The sequence below is a fragment of the Euwallacea similis genome, chromosome 6, assembly GCF_039881205.1.
Source record: "Euwallacea similis isolate ESF13 chromosome 6, ESF131.1, whole genome shotgun sequence".
Taxonomy (NCBI): Eukaryota; Metazoa; Arthropoda; class Insecta; order Coleoptera; family Curculionidae; genus Euwallacea; species Euwallacea similis.
In genome coordinates, this window is record NC_089614.1 from 264,518 (window position 1) to 279,501 (window position 14,984).

The 14,984-nt window shown below is 37.0% G+C and overlaps 1 protein-coding gene across 2 annotated transcripts in view; it reads left to right on the forward strand.

Annotated features, from left to right (window-relative positions):
• The window catches only part of Ten-a (tenascin accessory), a 244,158-nt gene that overhangs the window by 113,580 nt on the left and 115,594 nt on the right, over positions 1 to 14,984 (forward strand). The window contains exon 1 of one of the 2 annotated variants that reach the window (XM_066391159.1): positions 135 to 371. The exons of the other annotated variant lie outside the window; for it this stretch is intronic. The gene's annotated coding sequence lies outside the window, so the exon portion shown is untranslated. Of the gene's footprint in view, positions 1 to 134; positions 372 to 14,984 lie in introns of those variants that run through there. 2 annotated transcript variants of the gene reach the window in all.

Genomic DNA, 14,984 nt, shown 5'->3' on the forward strand with positions numbered 1-14,984 from the left:
ATTTCGGAATGCCTGATTATCATGTCAAATGGAGCTCTACGCTCGCATAAATTGGATCAAATTAGATCGCATATATCCCACCTTAAATCAAACAGAGCAGCCTTTGTGACATCGTTAGTTCAATTCTCACCGAAGGACCGGCCAGTTTGGCCTCCGTGTCGCGTAATTTTCCCTGGGAACATGGTCGATGCATACTAATTCGACGTCGGGTGATGTCTCTAAACTTTATTGCCACTTAGCGGGGCATTAATAGTGATTGTGAATCCCGTCCGGTGCGGAGCAGCAGTCACCCCTACTGGGACCCAAATTAAAAAGGATTCATTGCCACACGTCCAGGTTGGAACTCCGCACGTTTTTGCCTCATTTGGGAGGTACGTTGTCTGGTTTGCTAAATACAGGGTTCAATCAATAATTGATGAACTACAAGGGGCGGAAAAAGTGGCCATAAGTATGCAAATCTACTAGCTTTATTTGCCCTTATTCGCTACGTTCCCGTTAAATCAGACAGGAAACTTATTCCAAAGGTTAACCAGAAGCAGTTAAGAAGCGAAAATATTTGCTTATTGATGCGTAAATTTCTATGCAAATAAGTTTATCTATTTTACAATGCATAGCAGATATGAGGAATTCTGAGATTTTAGAGGGAGCAGTCATCACTCAAGAAGTACTAGATAGTATTCAAACTTCATAAAAAATCAATATACTACTTATAGATATGACAATCGACGTCACTCATGTCTTAGGAAGCATGAGTGACTTGGAACAAGATGAGTCAAAATGTATCTAAAGTTTTGCTACATAAGATTTGCTTATCGTCGTTTGCGCTGCGTCAACATAAGCGGCGCTTAGCTAAGCGTATAAACCACGCAATGAATAACGACAGTGTTAAAGTTGTCGAGTTAATCCTAGCTTAGACAGTAGGCGCCAGCGTTGGTTCAAATGTCAAACAAACAGGCAGAATCTTCTCGATTTTTTGGATGACACTAATGACAGTTACATGACATTTTGACAATTTGAAATTGCCAATCTGTCTCTTTCCGATCCCCACACCATGCCATCTGGAGACAAGGGCAAACACATGATACAAACAGTTAGCCCGCATTACTCTGTCTTTTTCACGGTGACCCACTAACCGACTTTAGCTAGACTATCCCCTTTACCGGCAAGTTGTGTTATTGTGCCGTTAACCTTAATTTTTGTTTAATGTTGGATGATTCTTTACTATTCTGTAATTATCAGGAATACAATTTTTCCTAAAATTTCGTGGACTTATCTAACAGTTCCTATTTTTTTTTACGTGCTCCCTTTTGATCGCACCTTGGGTAGCAGCAGCAACATTTAAAACGCTCTCACCTTGCGGAAAACGAATTCTTAAAACAATTTGTGGACAAAAAGTAAGTATAACTAGAAACTGAATATCTTTTTCCAACTTACCGGGATTAAAATGGATTATTGATGTCATACGCAGAGATGGATCCTTCCACAGGAAACCTTTCAAAAGAGTATTTCATTCAAAAATGCCACTCCAGACATATCAGATTAAATGAGCATTTGAATAAAGAGTTTTCTAAAGGTTTATGTTTCAAGTGCAGAAAAATCTCTGTATAGTTGCTTATGTTGTTGACAACGTCGATTTAAACTAAAAATGCACAGACTCCAATTTTGGATGCATAAGTTTTAAAGATTGATTAAAACCTTCTATATTTCTGGCATTGGAATTCAATGTTTTACCATTTCCCCAAATCAAAAGTTCAAGTCCTACAAAAACATTTCAGCAAATGAAAGCCAATTTTAACATTTTGCTTTATGACAGTATTCGCCTCGTCCCATTCCAATTTTTAACTGGGAGCAATTTAAATAAATATCCACAACGGCAGTCGCAGATGCAGAACGGCATTTCAAAAATATTAATCTTTATGAAGCAATAAAATGTCTGCCAACTTTCAAAGCTACATGCCGTCGTTTATTTAATTCGTTTAATGTCTGCTCTTCCCCTTAGTTTCTAAAGCGCTATTATTCATTTAACTAAGTGAATTGCCGGTCAATATTTTTAATTTCATTATGGGACTAACTTGTTTCAATCCTTTAGGACAGATAATACGGAAGACCCCAGAGAAGATAAGTAATTTTCTAGAGAACATTTCTAGTCCGGGTGATACGTAAGTTCGATTTTCGTGGGTGTCAACGAGTTATTCGATTGAAGAGTCGGGTTTCCACGTAGTTTCTGGTTATAGCTTAATCCGCTAGTCTGACGTGTTTTCAGACGTTCAATCTTGATAATTTCATAGATCTTTCTTTTTACTGCTGACATGAGAATGAAAAGTGAATTTCCACTTGGCAATTCAACTTTTCAGTTTTACTTATTTTCTTCACCTTTCCGCTGAAAAATGCTGTGGATTTCTTATCAAAAATTACTCATGTAATTCCTCAAATTATGTAAGTATTTTTTTATTAACTTATTCACACAGTTAAGATCGCGCATTAATAATAAGTAATCTGTTATTAAGTACAGAAAGTACATAAAATACTTACAAGGAGATAGACATGTAAAACCATCCTAATCAATCAACTAAGCAATTAATAACTCTGATGTGTGATTGGTCATGGAGGAGAATTGTCTAGTTGGTTCGGTGTTTTGGATATTGAAAATATTTAGGTCAGCATGAGATAAGTTCGTTTTTGAGATGTAAGTTTGAATGCAATATCTTAGCCGAATTTGTATACACCGCTAAACTTGTAGTTTGCTGAATATTGCCGTAATGGTTAAAAACTATTTGCATTAAATTGTTGCTTTATTGAAACCTGCTTTAAAACTACTTAGCGAAAGCTCTTTGGAGATGTGGATGGTGATAAAGAGGGCACCTTTGCCAACGTATTTGATGCTAAAATTTAGACCAGATATGGGAATATTTAGAAAATTTTACATCAAATTTCTATATTTTATTACAGACATAATATAAAATTTTATTTAATACAGGATAAATCAAGGAATTGTCTCTTTCGCGAGGTCCAATAGGTACCTACCTCAAATTTGAGCAGTATCTCGTGCTTCACCTCTAGTTTCTATTGTGTATGACTCTCTATAGGGGCCGCTTTTATTTATTTTCCCACTGATGGTGTCACTGGTGTCTTTAATCTTCGACTAAAACCGAATTTGCTCCACTGAAACATCTTGGTTCTCTCTCCATTTGCAGAATGCCACTGATTAAGATCAGATTCAGTTTGTTAACTTTTAATGGGAATAGCATATTTCATTACGAGTCCACAAAATAGCATTTTACCATGCACAAGTGATAGTTGCAGTCTATGTAATACCTGAAAATACATTTCCGACGGATAACTAACGACACTTTTCAATATCAGACTCTAAATTCCTTCAGGAGTGCGAAAAATTGCAGTTTTTCGTGCGCGTACAAGGAAGACGTATTTTCTCATGCTCTCGCCGGAAGGGTGCATTTTCAGTACCCTTAACGACCTTGGCCACATAATCAAAAAATTACCGTTTCATCCCTATTTGCTTAACCTAATGAACTCTCGTCCTGGACTCTCGAAAGCTTTTCTCTTCCACAATCAGGGACCATTGTACCTAGACCAAAATACCAACAATATTCTTGATGTAATTTTGCAGTCCCTTTGTAATATGCCCTGATAAAATGTCTCTGTTGACCTACTTTAGCCCAAAATGAGGAAGCCTGAGAGGTGGCGACCTCACAGGGCAAATAGGGTTAACTACGTTGCTGTGTATTGACCGGTAACTCGGTGGCATCGCTCTCGGAAGCGACGTCGACGTCGTCGTCTTGTTGCCAAAAAGGCCGATATTACACCGGGAATCTGAAATATGGGAGTTTCCTATGAATTGCAGTTGACGAAATGATGGAAGTTTGGAAATACGGCTTAAAAGACGTGGAATTATTGTACCATCAAAGTTATAAATTTTTCTCCTTTAAAAGGAGTTTCCAAAGTACATACAAACTTTAATTACTTGAAACTTATTCGATAGCCTTCATTCGTTCCACGTCAATTCCTCTTAAACAGTCCGGCAATAATTACTCGAAAATTAAAGTTTATTATTTTTGTTTTCCAATAAAGGAGAAAGGAAAGTCGGATAAAGGAATTATGAGTTAATTGGGTTTTATTACTTATCTGGCTGAACGATTTGAAGAAGAATTAAGGAGGGAATTTTATCATTATATTTTAATGGTCTTGGAAGCTTTCTGGGTTTATAATTTTAATTAAGTCTGTTATTTTGGGACCTCCGCAAAAAACCTTTGAGCTAAACTCTATATTTTAACGAGACAAAGGAAATGTTTGACTTTGGGATACTTTGCGAGATTAGGCTTAAGCCCCTAAAAAAGCTAATGCTTCGTACATAACCACGATACGACTCTAAATTCACAATCCTTGCACATGTTCTAATTCGCAAAACTCGTACTACGGTTTTAAATTTAAATCCTCACAAATTCCTAACACGAGAAAATAAACGCGGCATAAAATTTAAACACCCGTATTTCCACTCTCCGGCTCGTACCAACAAAAAGGAAACACTAATATAATGTAAATACTCTTTATCGGTAAAAGTAATGTCCATTGCCGAATCTGCACATGGACAGTTAGGCCGGACAAAAATTCTTTTAAAAAATGTATACACTGTGAGATAAAAAATACGAGTTGTGGATATTGCAGTTTTAGAGCTCTCTAGATTATTACAGAACGAACATAATATTTTCTTCAGAGCTAGTTAGTCGAATCCGGGGTTGTAAAAAAACTGTTGTAGGGACAAAAATCATACATAGCATCATAGCAGAACCGATACATGCCAAATTCAGCTATTATTAGAGCTGATCGGATTTCGGTGATGTGCTTCTATTGATTTTCAAGGTGTTTTCATAAGACTTTTCACAGGGCCATAGGGCTATGAGCATTACAACAATGCATACTTATGCATTACAACAAATACTGAGGCGGCAACTGGATTGTGCGTCGTATTTATATTGATATAACGCGCGTGCGCATGCGTGTGCATTGGAGGAAGGGGCTTTGGCGCTCAGGATATAAGACATGGCAGACGCTTTCAATCTCGATTGAAGTATGATAGGTGCACTATTTTGGTTAAAAGTCCTCGCGCTTCTACGACTCCAATTCACTCCTCATCTCCCAGTAATGCATTAACTATAGAGGGTGATCAGTAAAAATGTCTCAAGTAGGTCTTGAAATATCAGAAGCATATCTTAGATAAATTCATTTGTTGCCTGTTATCAGATATTTGATGGTAAATAGCATATGGTTTTTACACGTAAAATTGGCTACGTCTACGATTCAGCGTTTATTGCGAGATTTTTTTGTATGATCAGCCTTATTCGCCCGATGGGCCAATGCGTCATTCATCATTCACCGAAAATGTTTTGTTTTTTTAACAGGCATTAATTCTGGTTTACAGGTCTTTGCTACTACTGCGGTGTGTAATGCCCTACAAAGTAAAGCTCATAGATTCAACCTAATGGTTTCAATTTAAGCCATAAAAATTCAGCTAAAACTTATCTCCACAATAACTTCTCGTTAAGCTTCCTTGTTAGCCACAACAATGTGAAGTATGCGGTAATTATTATGTCTTTATGGTCCTCGGTGGAGTAATAATATAACACGACCAACAACATGGAACATGTCCAAGGCAGCAGGAAGCAGTTCTGAGGGCGTTCACTTACATTTAGTGTTTAATTTATCCCTCCTGTTTAATGCAAGACTTTAGTACAACAAATTTTGTTATTGTACTCGAGTTTAAAGAGGATGTTTACTACCACGATATATATCATCGTATTGACGTAACAGAAAATACACCCCTGGCAGTATTTCGATATCACGGCATTAGTTTTACCGATAAACTCAACTTGGAAATACACGTTTGCGTCAGCGGGGTCCTGTTGTAAATTTTACATTTAATACTGACCCAGTATATCCCAGCGATTACAATCTAGCAACTAAACTGCAAACACTGCAGCATGAAGGCGCAAGCAATTATTTTTGGTCGATTGAACTTGTGCCATGCGATTACCTGCCCTACATTACAACATTAGAGGGACGTAAAATTTACATGGTCGCAGAAAACATCCCTTAGCGCACGCTGACGGGATCGATCTTTCGATAAATTTAATCATCATTTTTCATCCCGCAAATGCAAATGCAAGGTAAACGCTATAGCCAGGAATTATCTTTATAGGAGCATATTTTATCTTTAACTAGCATATCGATTTTATGCTAAAATATGTGAAAGAAAGGAGAGAATAGTGTTGTTAAACCGCATATTAAGCCTGATGAGCGAGGGTTTTCTATAATCTTGGTCCTTGAGTTTAGAAAATTTTTACTGGGGAAAAGCGTTGTTTTGCAAAAAAGGGAAAATTCTTATTTCATGAAAAATTTTCTACTCTTTCTGATGGAGCAGAATTTCTTGTGAACTGTGTTTCAGAAACTGTGAAGGAATTTCATACGTCGTATTTGCAGGTTTGAGGTCTGGGTTTTCCGTCTGATTTACACACTGGAGAAAGCACTCTCCACCTAAATTATTTCCCCCGGCGTGGTTTCATTTGATATAAATTTTCATGCTTTATCCGATAGTGAGAAATTTCTTTTGTCAGAGAGTTTTGCGTTTCAGAAATTATGGGAAAACTAATTACTTAATAATCCAACTCGTCTACAAGTGGAATCATTTTTTAAGTTTTCTATTTACTGTACACAACGAAAAATCACGTTCTATCTCGCTAATTATTCTCAACATATACGTATATTGTGTTTATATGTTTGCTGCCTACATTCCCTGTCTTTTTTCTGCCCAGACTAATGGTGACCTCATTTGATAGGCATTTTCATCCTTTTCTTCCATGGTGAAAAGCTTCCTGTAAAAATTAAGCAATTATAGATTATTGAAAAAAAAATCAAGGAATTGCAGTGTTATAGATAGAAGCAAGTAAATATATGAACTCTCGTGGCCGGAATACTCGACACATTCTTTCCATTACTGCTTGGCTCCTCAATATTTTTTCTGGAAATACTGTAAATACCTCTCAACTAGAAAAAAGTTTACCATTACTGTTCAGGAGTCTTTCCTTTCATCAATTTCGAGCTTTCATCCGGAACAAACTCGCTTCAAGTTTATTAAAAAAATCGGAGCCAAAGCTGAGGAATTTACAGATATCAAGTATTTTGGACTTCCAGAAGACGGAAACTTCATTAAAATTCCCTTTTGAGTTTCTCAAAAACAGCGTGGTATCTTATTTTATGCTCATGCCTATTGCAAAAAGCGGCCTTTGTCATAAATTTTGGTATTTTTCAGAAATTATGCTTTAGAAGCTTTTAAAAAACGTAACGCGAAAAGGATTTTAACCAAACAACAATTTACAGAAGTAACAACAATAGCCGTATTCAAGAGAATCAACAGCAGTACAACAATGGTGGGATTTCTGCTGAATGAAATATGCTTCATCATTGATGCCATTCAATTTCAAATAGTGGCATAATCGTTCTGCTGATTGCGGTCAATAACGATCCAAAAAAACGACATAGACGAAAAGTGTGAATTTGAATAAAGAACTTCGACGTGGCTTCGGTTGGTTGATGATTGGCGAGATTAGAGATTTGAAAAACTCGAAGATGCTTCCGGGCTCCTCCTCAAATAAGGAACATGGAAATTAAAGGGGGGCGGTTCTCGGTGCAAGATGATGTGAAAAAAATATAAGTTGACACAGTATTGCGTCTCAGATGGTGACTTAGCACATGGTAGAACGAGCCCATATGGGTGTATTTGCTCTTAGCCCTACAACTCTCGGAAAATCAATAAATTAAATTTCTTGGAAAGACAATTTCCTCGTTGACTCCCGTTATGTGAAATATACCGTAATCTCCATGTCTTTATGATCCTCTATGGGGCAATAATGTAACTGAACTAACTGCATGGCACATGTCCAATGTGGCGCAGAGCAATTCCTGGGGCGTTCACAGTGCTATGTTTAAAATTTAATCATGCTTATAAAGGACAAAAAGGACCCTAATGTGGCCGACGTAACGTTTAAAACAAATATTTATGGACCGAATAAGTATTTAACGTAATCCCGAAATTTCTAGATGTGGGTTCTGGAATGACCGTCAATTTTAGCGGAGGAGATTATTGCTCTTTAGTTTTCCCATATTTGTCGTGCTTACAGCAGACTCTGGAGTCAGATTGTTCCTGCTATATGCAGGATTATTTCCAGTTTTGCTTGAAGTTGGTTCGAACTCTATTTATTCTAGAATGAAGCCTCTGAAATGTATGACAGAAAATGCAAAATCGATTTGTTTGTCCAAATGGTCACAGCCTTTAACAGGCCCCATTCCGTATGTCTAAAACATACAAAGCGTTATAACTGCGTGTCACGAGGGACCCATGCTTATTGTTCGAACACACAACTGTACCGGATTGAGTAAACACTATTACAATAAAGTTTATTTATTCCCTCTTACCATAAGGGCACAATAGGGCAGTTGCCACTTTGAAATGCATTGGGGATTAGGTACCATTTTTCCCAAATGATCCCATAAACCTAAAAATTTAAGGTTGGTATAAAGGGTGCATTTCTTAGGTTAATTTAAGCGTAGTTTATTTCTATACATCTTATGCACTTCACTGTATACCCACTTCATGCACGAGCATACTCACATTAGTTTCGTGTCACTTTTTCACAGTTTTCCCCGGGAAATGTCTTTGGCGAGGGTTAAAAGAAAAATGTGGCAACGTACAGGGTTTTAAACTCTCGAGTTTTCACCTATTTAATCATTGCCCATATAAACAGGAAGAAATTTTTCACGGTGAGGTAAAATAAAATGACGCAGGTGGAAAAGGCTTTTTCAGTTTATTTTTTGGGTAGCTGGTAGTGGTTTCGAAATTAAATGGGTTTTACCTTCACGTCGACCCAAAACAGTATAAAAATGTACGGTCAATTCGAGGCCGTTTGAGATAAATGCAGAAGTTGGTTTACTTTCAGTTTGGCCATGAGTCAGTATCTGTTTACGTCGGATTTTTATTTCGGGGTGTTTTTTTAGATCTAATTAGAGGTAATTTTTCATGAATGAGTTCAGAGATATTGGGCTTGGATGGAGGTTAATATTTAATTGGAGGACGAATCAATAGCAGTAGTGTCTTCTGAAAATCAAGAATCGAAGACAGAAGCAAGGAAATGAACCAGAGGTTTTGCTTCATTTCTATCGAATCGTCGAAATTGACAGGTGAGGAGAAATTGGATAGGGCCCGTTTGTTTTTATCTCTTATAAGGGAGAGGCAATTCGACAGCGTTCTTCCTATCAAAACATCGAAGTTAGAAACTGAAAAAGCAGACAAAACAGTTTATTCCATTTATACTTTAATTCTTTTCAGATACTCTTACACTCTGCTTCCTTTCTACCATAGGTCTTTTTATAACGAAGAGAAAATTGTTAATTTCAACAAAAGTGTCAAGATTAACTGAAGACTGAAGTTGATGAGACTAGAATATCCACTTTTAATTCGCTGCAACTTTACTCGGCATTAAGGCTGCTAAAAAATAAACAATTCCTATCATCTCAAGAATGATTGATGGTGTCCAACTGGAATAGTTTAAGATCCTCGGAGTAAATCTAGATCTCAAGTTAACATGGAGTCATCCGATAAGTAAACTAAGTAGCAACATGCGAGTGTATTAAATTAGAAATCTTTAAGGGACTTTATTGATCCTCTAGGATACTTCCTACGGGCTGATATGCATCCTTTCCACCACACGCACCCATCCAGAGAAGATGGGTGCGTGTTTTAGGCGGATAAACTGATTCTTATCACTACGTCTTTGTTTAACTCGGAGTTCTAGCAAGGTTAATTAAAAGTTAGCGTCCAAATCAGTGGTAATAATTAGTTCTTCCTTGGCCTACGAAAAATTCTAAGCTAATTAATAGGTGCCGGTCCTCACTTCCAGTAATTGAATTCATAAAGCGGCAGTTATTCTGACTGAATACCCGTGCTCTAATGCAGGGGATAATATATCAAGCACATAATATCGTTTGAATTAAAACGTCAACCATTCATATCTTTTTTAACGAGTGCGACACAAAAGCATGCAAATTGTGAACGCAAGCAAAATACATTTCTGCTTAATCCATTCGTTAGACCGAAAATAGGACATGTTAAATACTGCAGATTTCATTAAAATTTATTAAAGCGAAACATTTTATCTAGCTAAAGCAGAAACGGCAGAGGCCCTTCATATAGAGCGCAATTTCTATTTCTTATTGGCACGCGAAACTGTAATTACAGTATATTTCCAGGACAACAGACGTATAAATTAAATGTCCCTTTTGTATCGTCTTCCGTCATCATTTTTGTCCAAAGATGAAGTAGCTAATTTCGAAATATGAGGGCTGGATTTTAGCTGGATTTTTGTCTTGGAGGACTGATCTCGGAATTGTGTTGTTAAATGGACATTGGAGTGATTGCGTGGAGTGCTAAGGACTTTTATATAGAGTTCCATTTATCCAGGTTTTTCTATATTCTGTAACAACACTCATCCTCGACTTTTCACCCAACCGCAATTGCATCCAATAGTGGATCATCACATTTTCCAGTCTTTTGGATGACTTCTGTGTCATGCCAATTTTGCATCAGAGAAAACCTCCCTTTCTGGTCTAGGCAGTCCAAGGTCCACATCAATGATAAATTGCCTTCTTCCATACGCTGACATCTTGACGTATTTAAAAAGCCAATTTACTTCTCAGTGAGAGACATAAAAGGGATTCAATTAATCTTTAATGGAAAAGTTATTTTCCCGATGTAGTAATTTCCAGCTTCAGCCAAGGCTATCGTAATTAAAGCCCAGCTGACATTACCCTTTTAAATTGTCATCTGCAAAAAGTGGGCATATCACCTCAACTTCGTGTCTGTTGGAGAGAGCAAAGTTACAAGAAATTGGCGTTGGTAAATACGAAGAAATGTTCATAATCAGAATGGGCTCCGGTATTAGTTGAAGACCTCAGTCAAAGACACTATCTCACACACAGACCGCACAATCAAGCTTGCAATCTCTATAAACCGCAGTTGCAGACCAATGACGTTAGTTGCACTAATTTGAAGGTTTCTGCTAATGTTTGTGGTTATCGGATGAACAAGAACTAACAGGCCACAATAACATTTCCGAAATTTGACTCTTCGGTTACGGAAAGAGTTTTCAAATATAGGTGAAATATAATGCCCACATGCAAAACCCACAATTTCTTATTAGTCCACCCCCATTAAACCGGTCCCAATGACAATGTGATCGATCACTGAGTCTGCGACGAACAGAACTTGTTTGTTTCATCTATTGGTGAATGAATCATCTGTTAACATTTTTTAATATGGGATGATAGATGGCTCCTCGTAATTAGCGCGTGATGAATTACACTTCTCTTGTGCATGTGGGTGGGTTTTTGTCCTGTTTTGAGAGGGTTGCAACAATAAAAGCATGTTCGGTACATGGAAGACAAATTGAATCTATGTTTACAGGTTTGCATAACCACCGAAAATTGAGGGCATCATTTATTAACTATTGAGGTAGCACATCTACAGGCAAGAAAAAAAGATCAGGATATAGAGAATCGGTGGTTAAATTTAAACGGTTTGGCTCTTTTGTTGGCTGAAAGGTCAACTTATGTTTTCGACCATAAACATTGATTAAGGTTAACAGGTTCAGGAAATTTTAAACGCGGTTGAAGAACCAAGAAAATCTTAAGAGTGATTGCACAAGAAATGAATCACACACGTCAAATAGTCAAAAAAGTCATGGATCTTCATCAAAATATATTTCGAAGTCGTATTTGCTGGCAGAAGAATTTCCCAACTTTAGAATCACCCCGTATAGAAGGTAATAAACTACACTGAAGGAAAAATCAACGCACACAAGAGATTTTATGCTAATATTTTATTTCATTTCCGATTTTTTTCCTGGAAGACACTTCTGGAGTATCACCTGGAATACAAAATGTTTTTCAGGCTATTCATTCTTTATGATTACACTTCAGAAAGTTTCAATGGTGTTTTCTCACATTCTTAAGAGTTTTATTTTTTAAGTAGTCACGAGATTTTCTCTATGGCCTTTCAAGTTTCCTGAAGGGTTTGTGTCCATTTACGACAACATTTGAGAACAAACATAGAGAAAATATAAAATAATTCCGTTGATGATCCAATTTCGTTCTCATTTAACTTTCGTGAAATTTTGTGAAAATGCCATCAACAGTTTCAGGAACTTCAATTCAGGGAAGCAAATTTTGTACCTAACCTCAGGAGCAAAGAACCTAATGGTGCTGATTTCAAGCAATTTCAAATTAGAGGAAGTGAATGTATGAAATCGTCCCAGCAAAGACTTTTTGACGGTTGTAAACGCCATGGATTTTGTTTTGGAAAGATTTATTCGCAGAATCGATTTTTATCTCGAGAACCCCGCTGGCGCCAACTCAGTGTTTATCTCCCACACTGGTTCCACCAAGTTTTTTTCTGTGTAAATGTTTCTGTTTTAGTTTGTGGCTAATCAATGGCATTTTATTTCCTCCAGAATAGATATTAAGCCCCTCGTTTATTCTATGCCAGCTGACACTTACTTTGACGAATTAGTCCCAAGGCTATATAAGATACAGCTCGAGAGCGGGCAATTGTCAACTCGACACCGCCAAGAGTTATTGCGGTTATTTTTCTTATTCCATTTGGAAACACGTTTCCCTGTCCGTGCAGGAGTGTATTATGCTGATTAAACTGGGGAGTAGTAAATAATAAACAGATATAACCAACCTCTTACGTTGACAATGTTATATATTAGTCTTGGATGAAGAAATTTGCACTCGCCTTCTCAGCGGTTAAAATGACGACATAGTAATATACGGGCTTAATTTGTCAGTTTCTCAGTCCTCATTGAATCCAGGGTATATTGATGGAACTAAGTTTTTGTTTTAGCCCAAGGGCTTCCACAAGGGATTATACTCGAGGACTATATTTCAATTATTTAGCATTTAACGTCCGCAGTTCCACGTACTTTTTCGCGAACTTCTTAATAAATGTAAAGCATCCAAGTTGAGAGAAAAATTAATAAGTCTTTTTAATGCTTCCCTGGAAACGAGGAATTATACTCAAATAAAATGCAAAGCAGTGAAGCTTTATAAATATTTATACTTGCAAGGAGACGCAATTCCCGACAATGCATTTAAAATATTTTAAGGTAATTCCCGCACTTTTATGAAAATCACGAAGTACAGATTTTTATTTAAGCGGTTAAATTTTTAACGGAGCACTGTCTGTCTGGCCAGTGAAAAAATGGCTATCTAATTTAAGTTCTATTTTTACCCCTCGCTGGTGAGCAGTGTTTTAATCGGGCTTTTTGTATTTACCGGCCATGGGACATAATAGGTTCAATGTTGCCGCATAAATAGATCACAAATTACTCTTCTGTCCGGATATCGTGACTACTAACTAATGAGAATTGGTTAATTTGATTGTCTGACAAACACGTAACTACAGAACATTAATCGGCTAGAAATAACTGTGGCTTTTTTTTAACAAAAACTGTACAAAACAGACAATTCATACAATAGAGACATCTTTGACGATCGTTTAAATTTAACGGTGAAATTTCCTCTACATAGAGTTTGACATATCTATTGACTTTCTAGTTCGCACAATTGCGGTTCTGTTACTGAACTTAGATTGTTCAGAACAAAGTTCGTATTTGCCAAGGGCGTAATACGCGATATTACAGAAATCGAGTCGGTTATTTGCTCTATCAACCAGACTGAATTTTCATATTAGTACGAATGAGTCTGACATCTCTAGAAAGTTTGCCAAGGACATATTTGACTTCAAAACGCAAATCCGTCATTATCATGGCCAGCGGGCTTTAGACACTTTAGCGAAGGTGAGCGCAATATCCGAGGGAAATTTGAAAAACAATATAAAAGTTCGGAAAAGTTCTTGGTTTCCCGAAACTCTGCGGGTTTAAAATCAATAAGGGCACGTTAATATTAAACGGTCATTAAATACTCTGTCGGTTAGAAACAAGTTTAAAACGACTTGCAACGCGCCCTTTGAAACCATGAATATTCAAAGGCGCGTCCTGTCGCCAGTACTGGACTGTTAAACTTGGTCGACGAATGCGAGAAATGCCGTCCTTATGCCAACTGGGAAATTAAATTAAGGAAAGAGTAGTTTTTCCTTATTTGGGATTCCCGTTAATGGAAGGTGCATTGTAATCTAAGCAATCCTCCCGAAAGAACTTGAAGAATCAAGCTTAACGTGCCTTCAAGAGTTGGATCAGCTAGAAGCTCTTATTCCGTTTATTGTTCGAACCGTGAGAAAAATCGGAAAAGTTTTCAAAGAAGTTGTGAACTTATGGAGAAGGTTCTGTGGCTGTACTACAACTTCACATGATTGATCTGTGGCTGTATTACATCTTAACATAAGCCAAGAACCTGACTTACTCGTTTGAGAACTGCTTCTGTGGTTCTGTTCCCTGTTAAATTTTAAGTTGATATCTTCCAACTACAGAAAATGTGATGTAAAAAATACATGTCTAAATAAGAAGAAATGTGCTTCTTGACAGAACATAATACCATTATTAGTGAAAAGGATTGGTTGGCCCAAGCGTTTTTTTAAAAATAATAAAAACTGATTTTAAAAAATTTATTTTGGAAATGAAGCAATTCGGCGCTTGCCTTTATAGGAACTTTTTTCGTTATTTTGGTCCGAGGCCCTTTTGAAGTTACGCCACATATTTATTACACACCTCGCACATCAACAAACCTTCGTAGCTTTTTGCACATACCATTAGGACCTGAAACGTAGGCCACATTCCGATTCCGTTCTATGTTGCATTAAGGTTTGTAGATCTGAGTTTTTCTCATTTTCGTTCACATCCCGCTGTCAATTAAACTGTTCTGGGTTTGAAAATTCAAAAATAATTTGCACTTTTATGGGA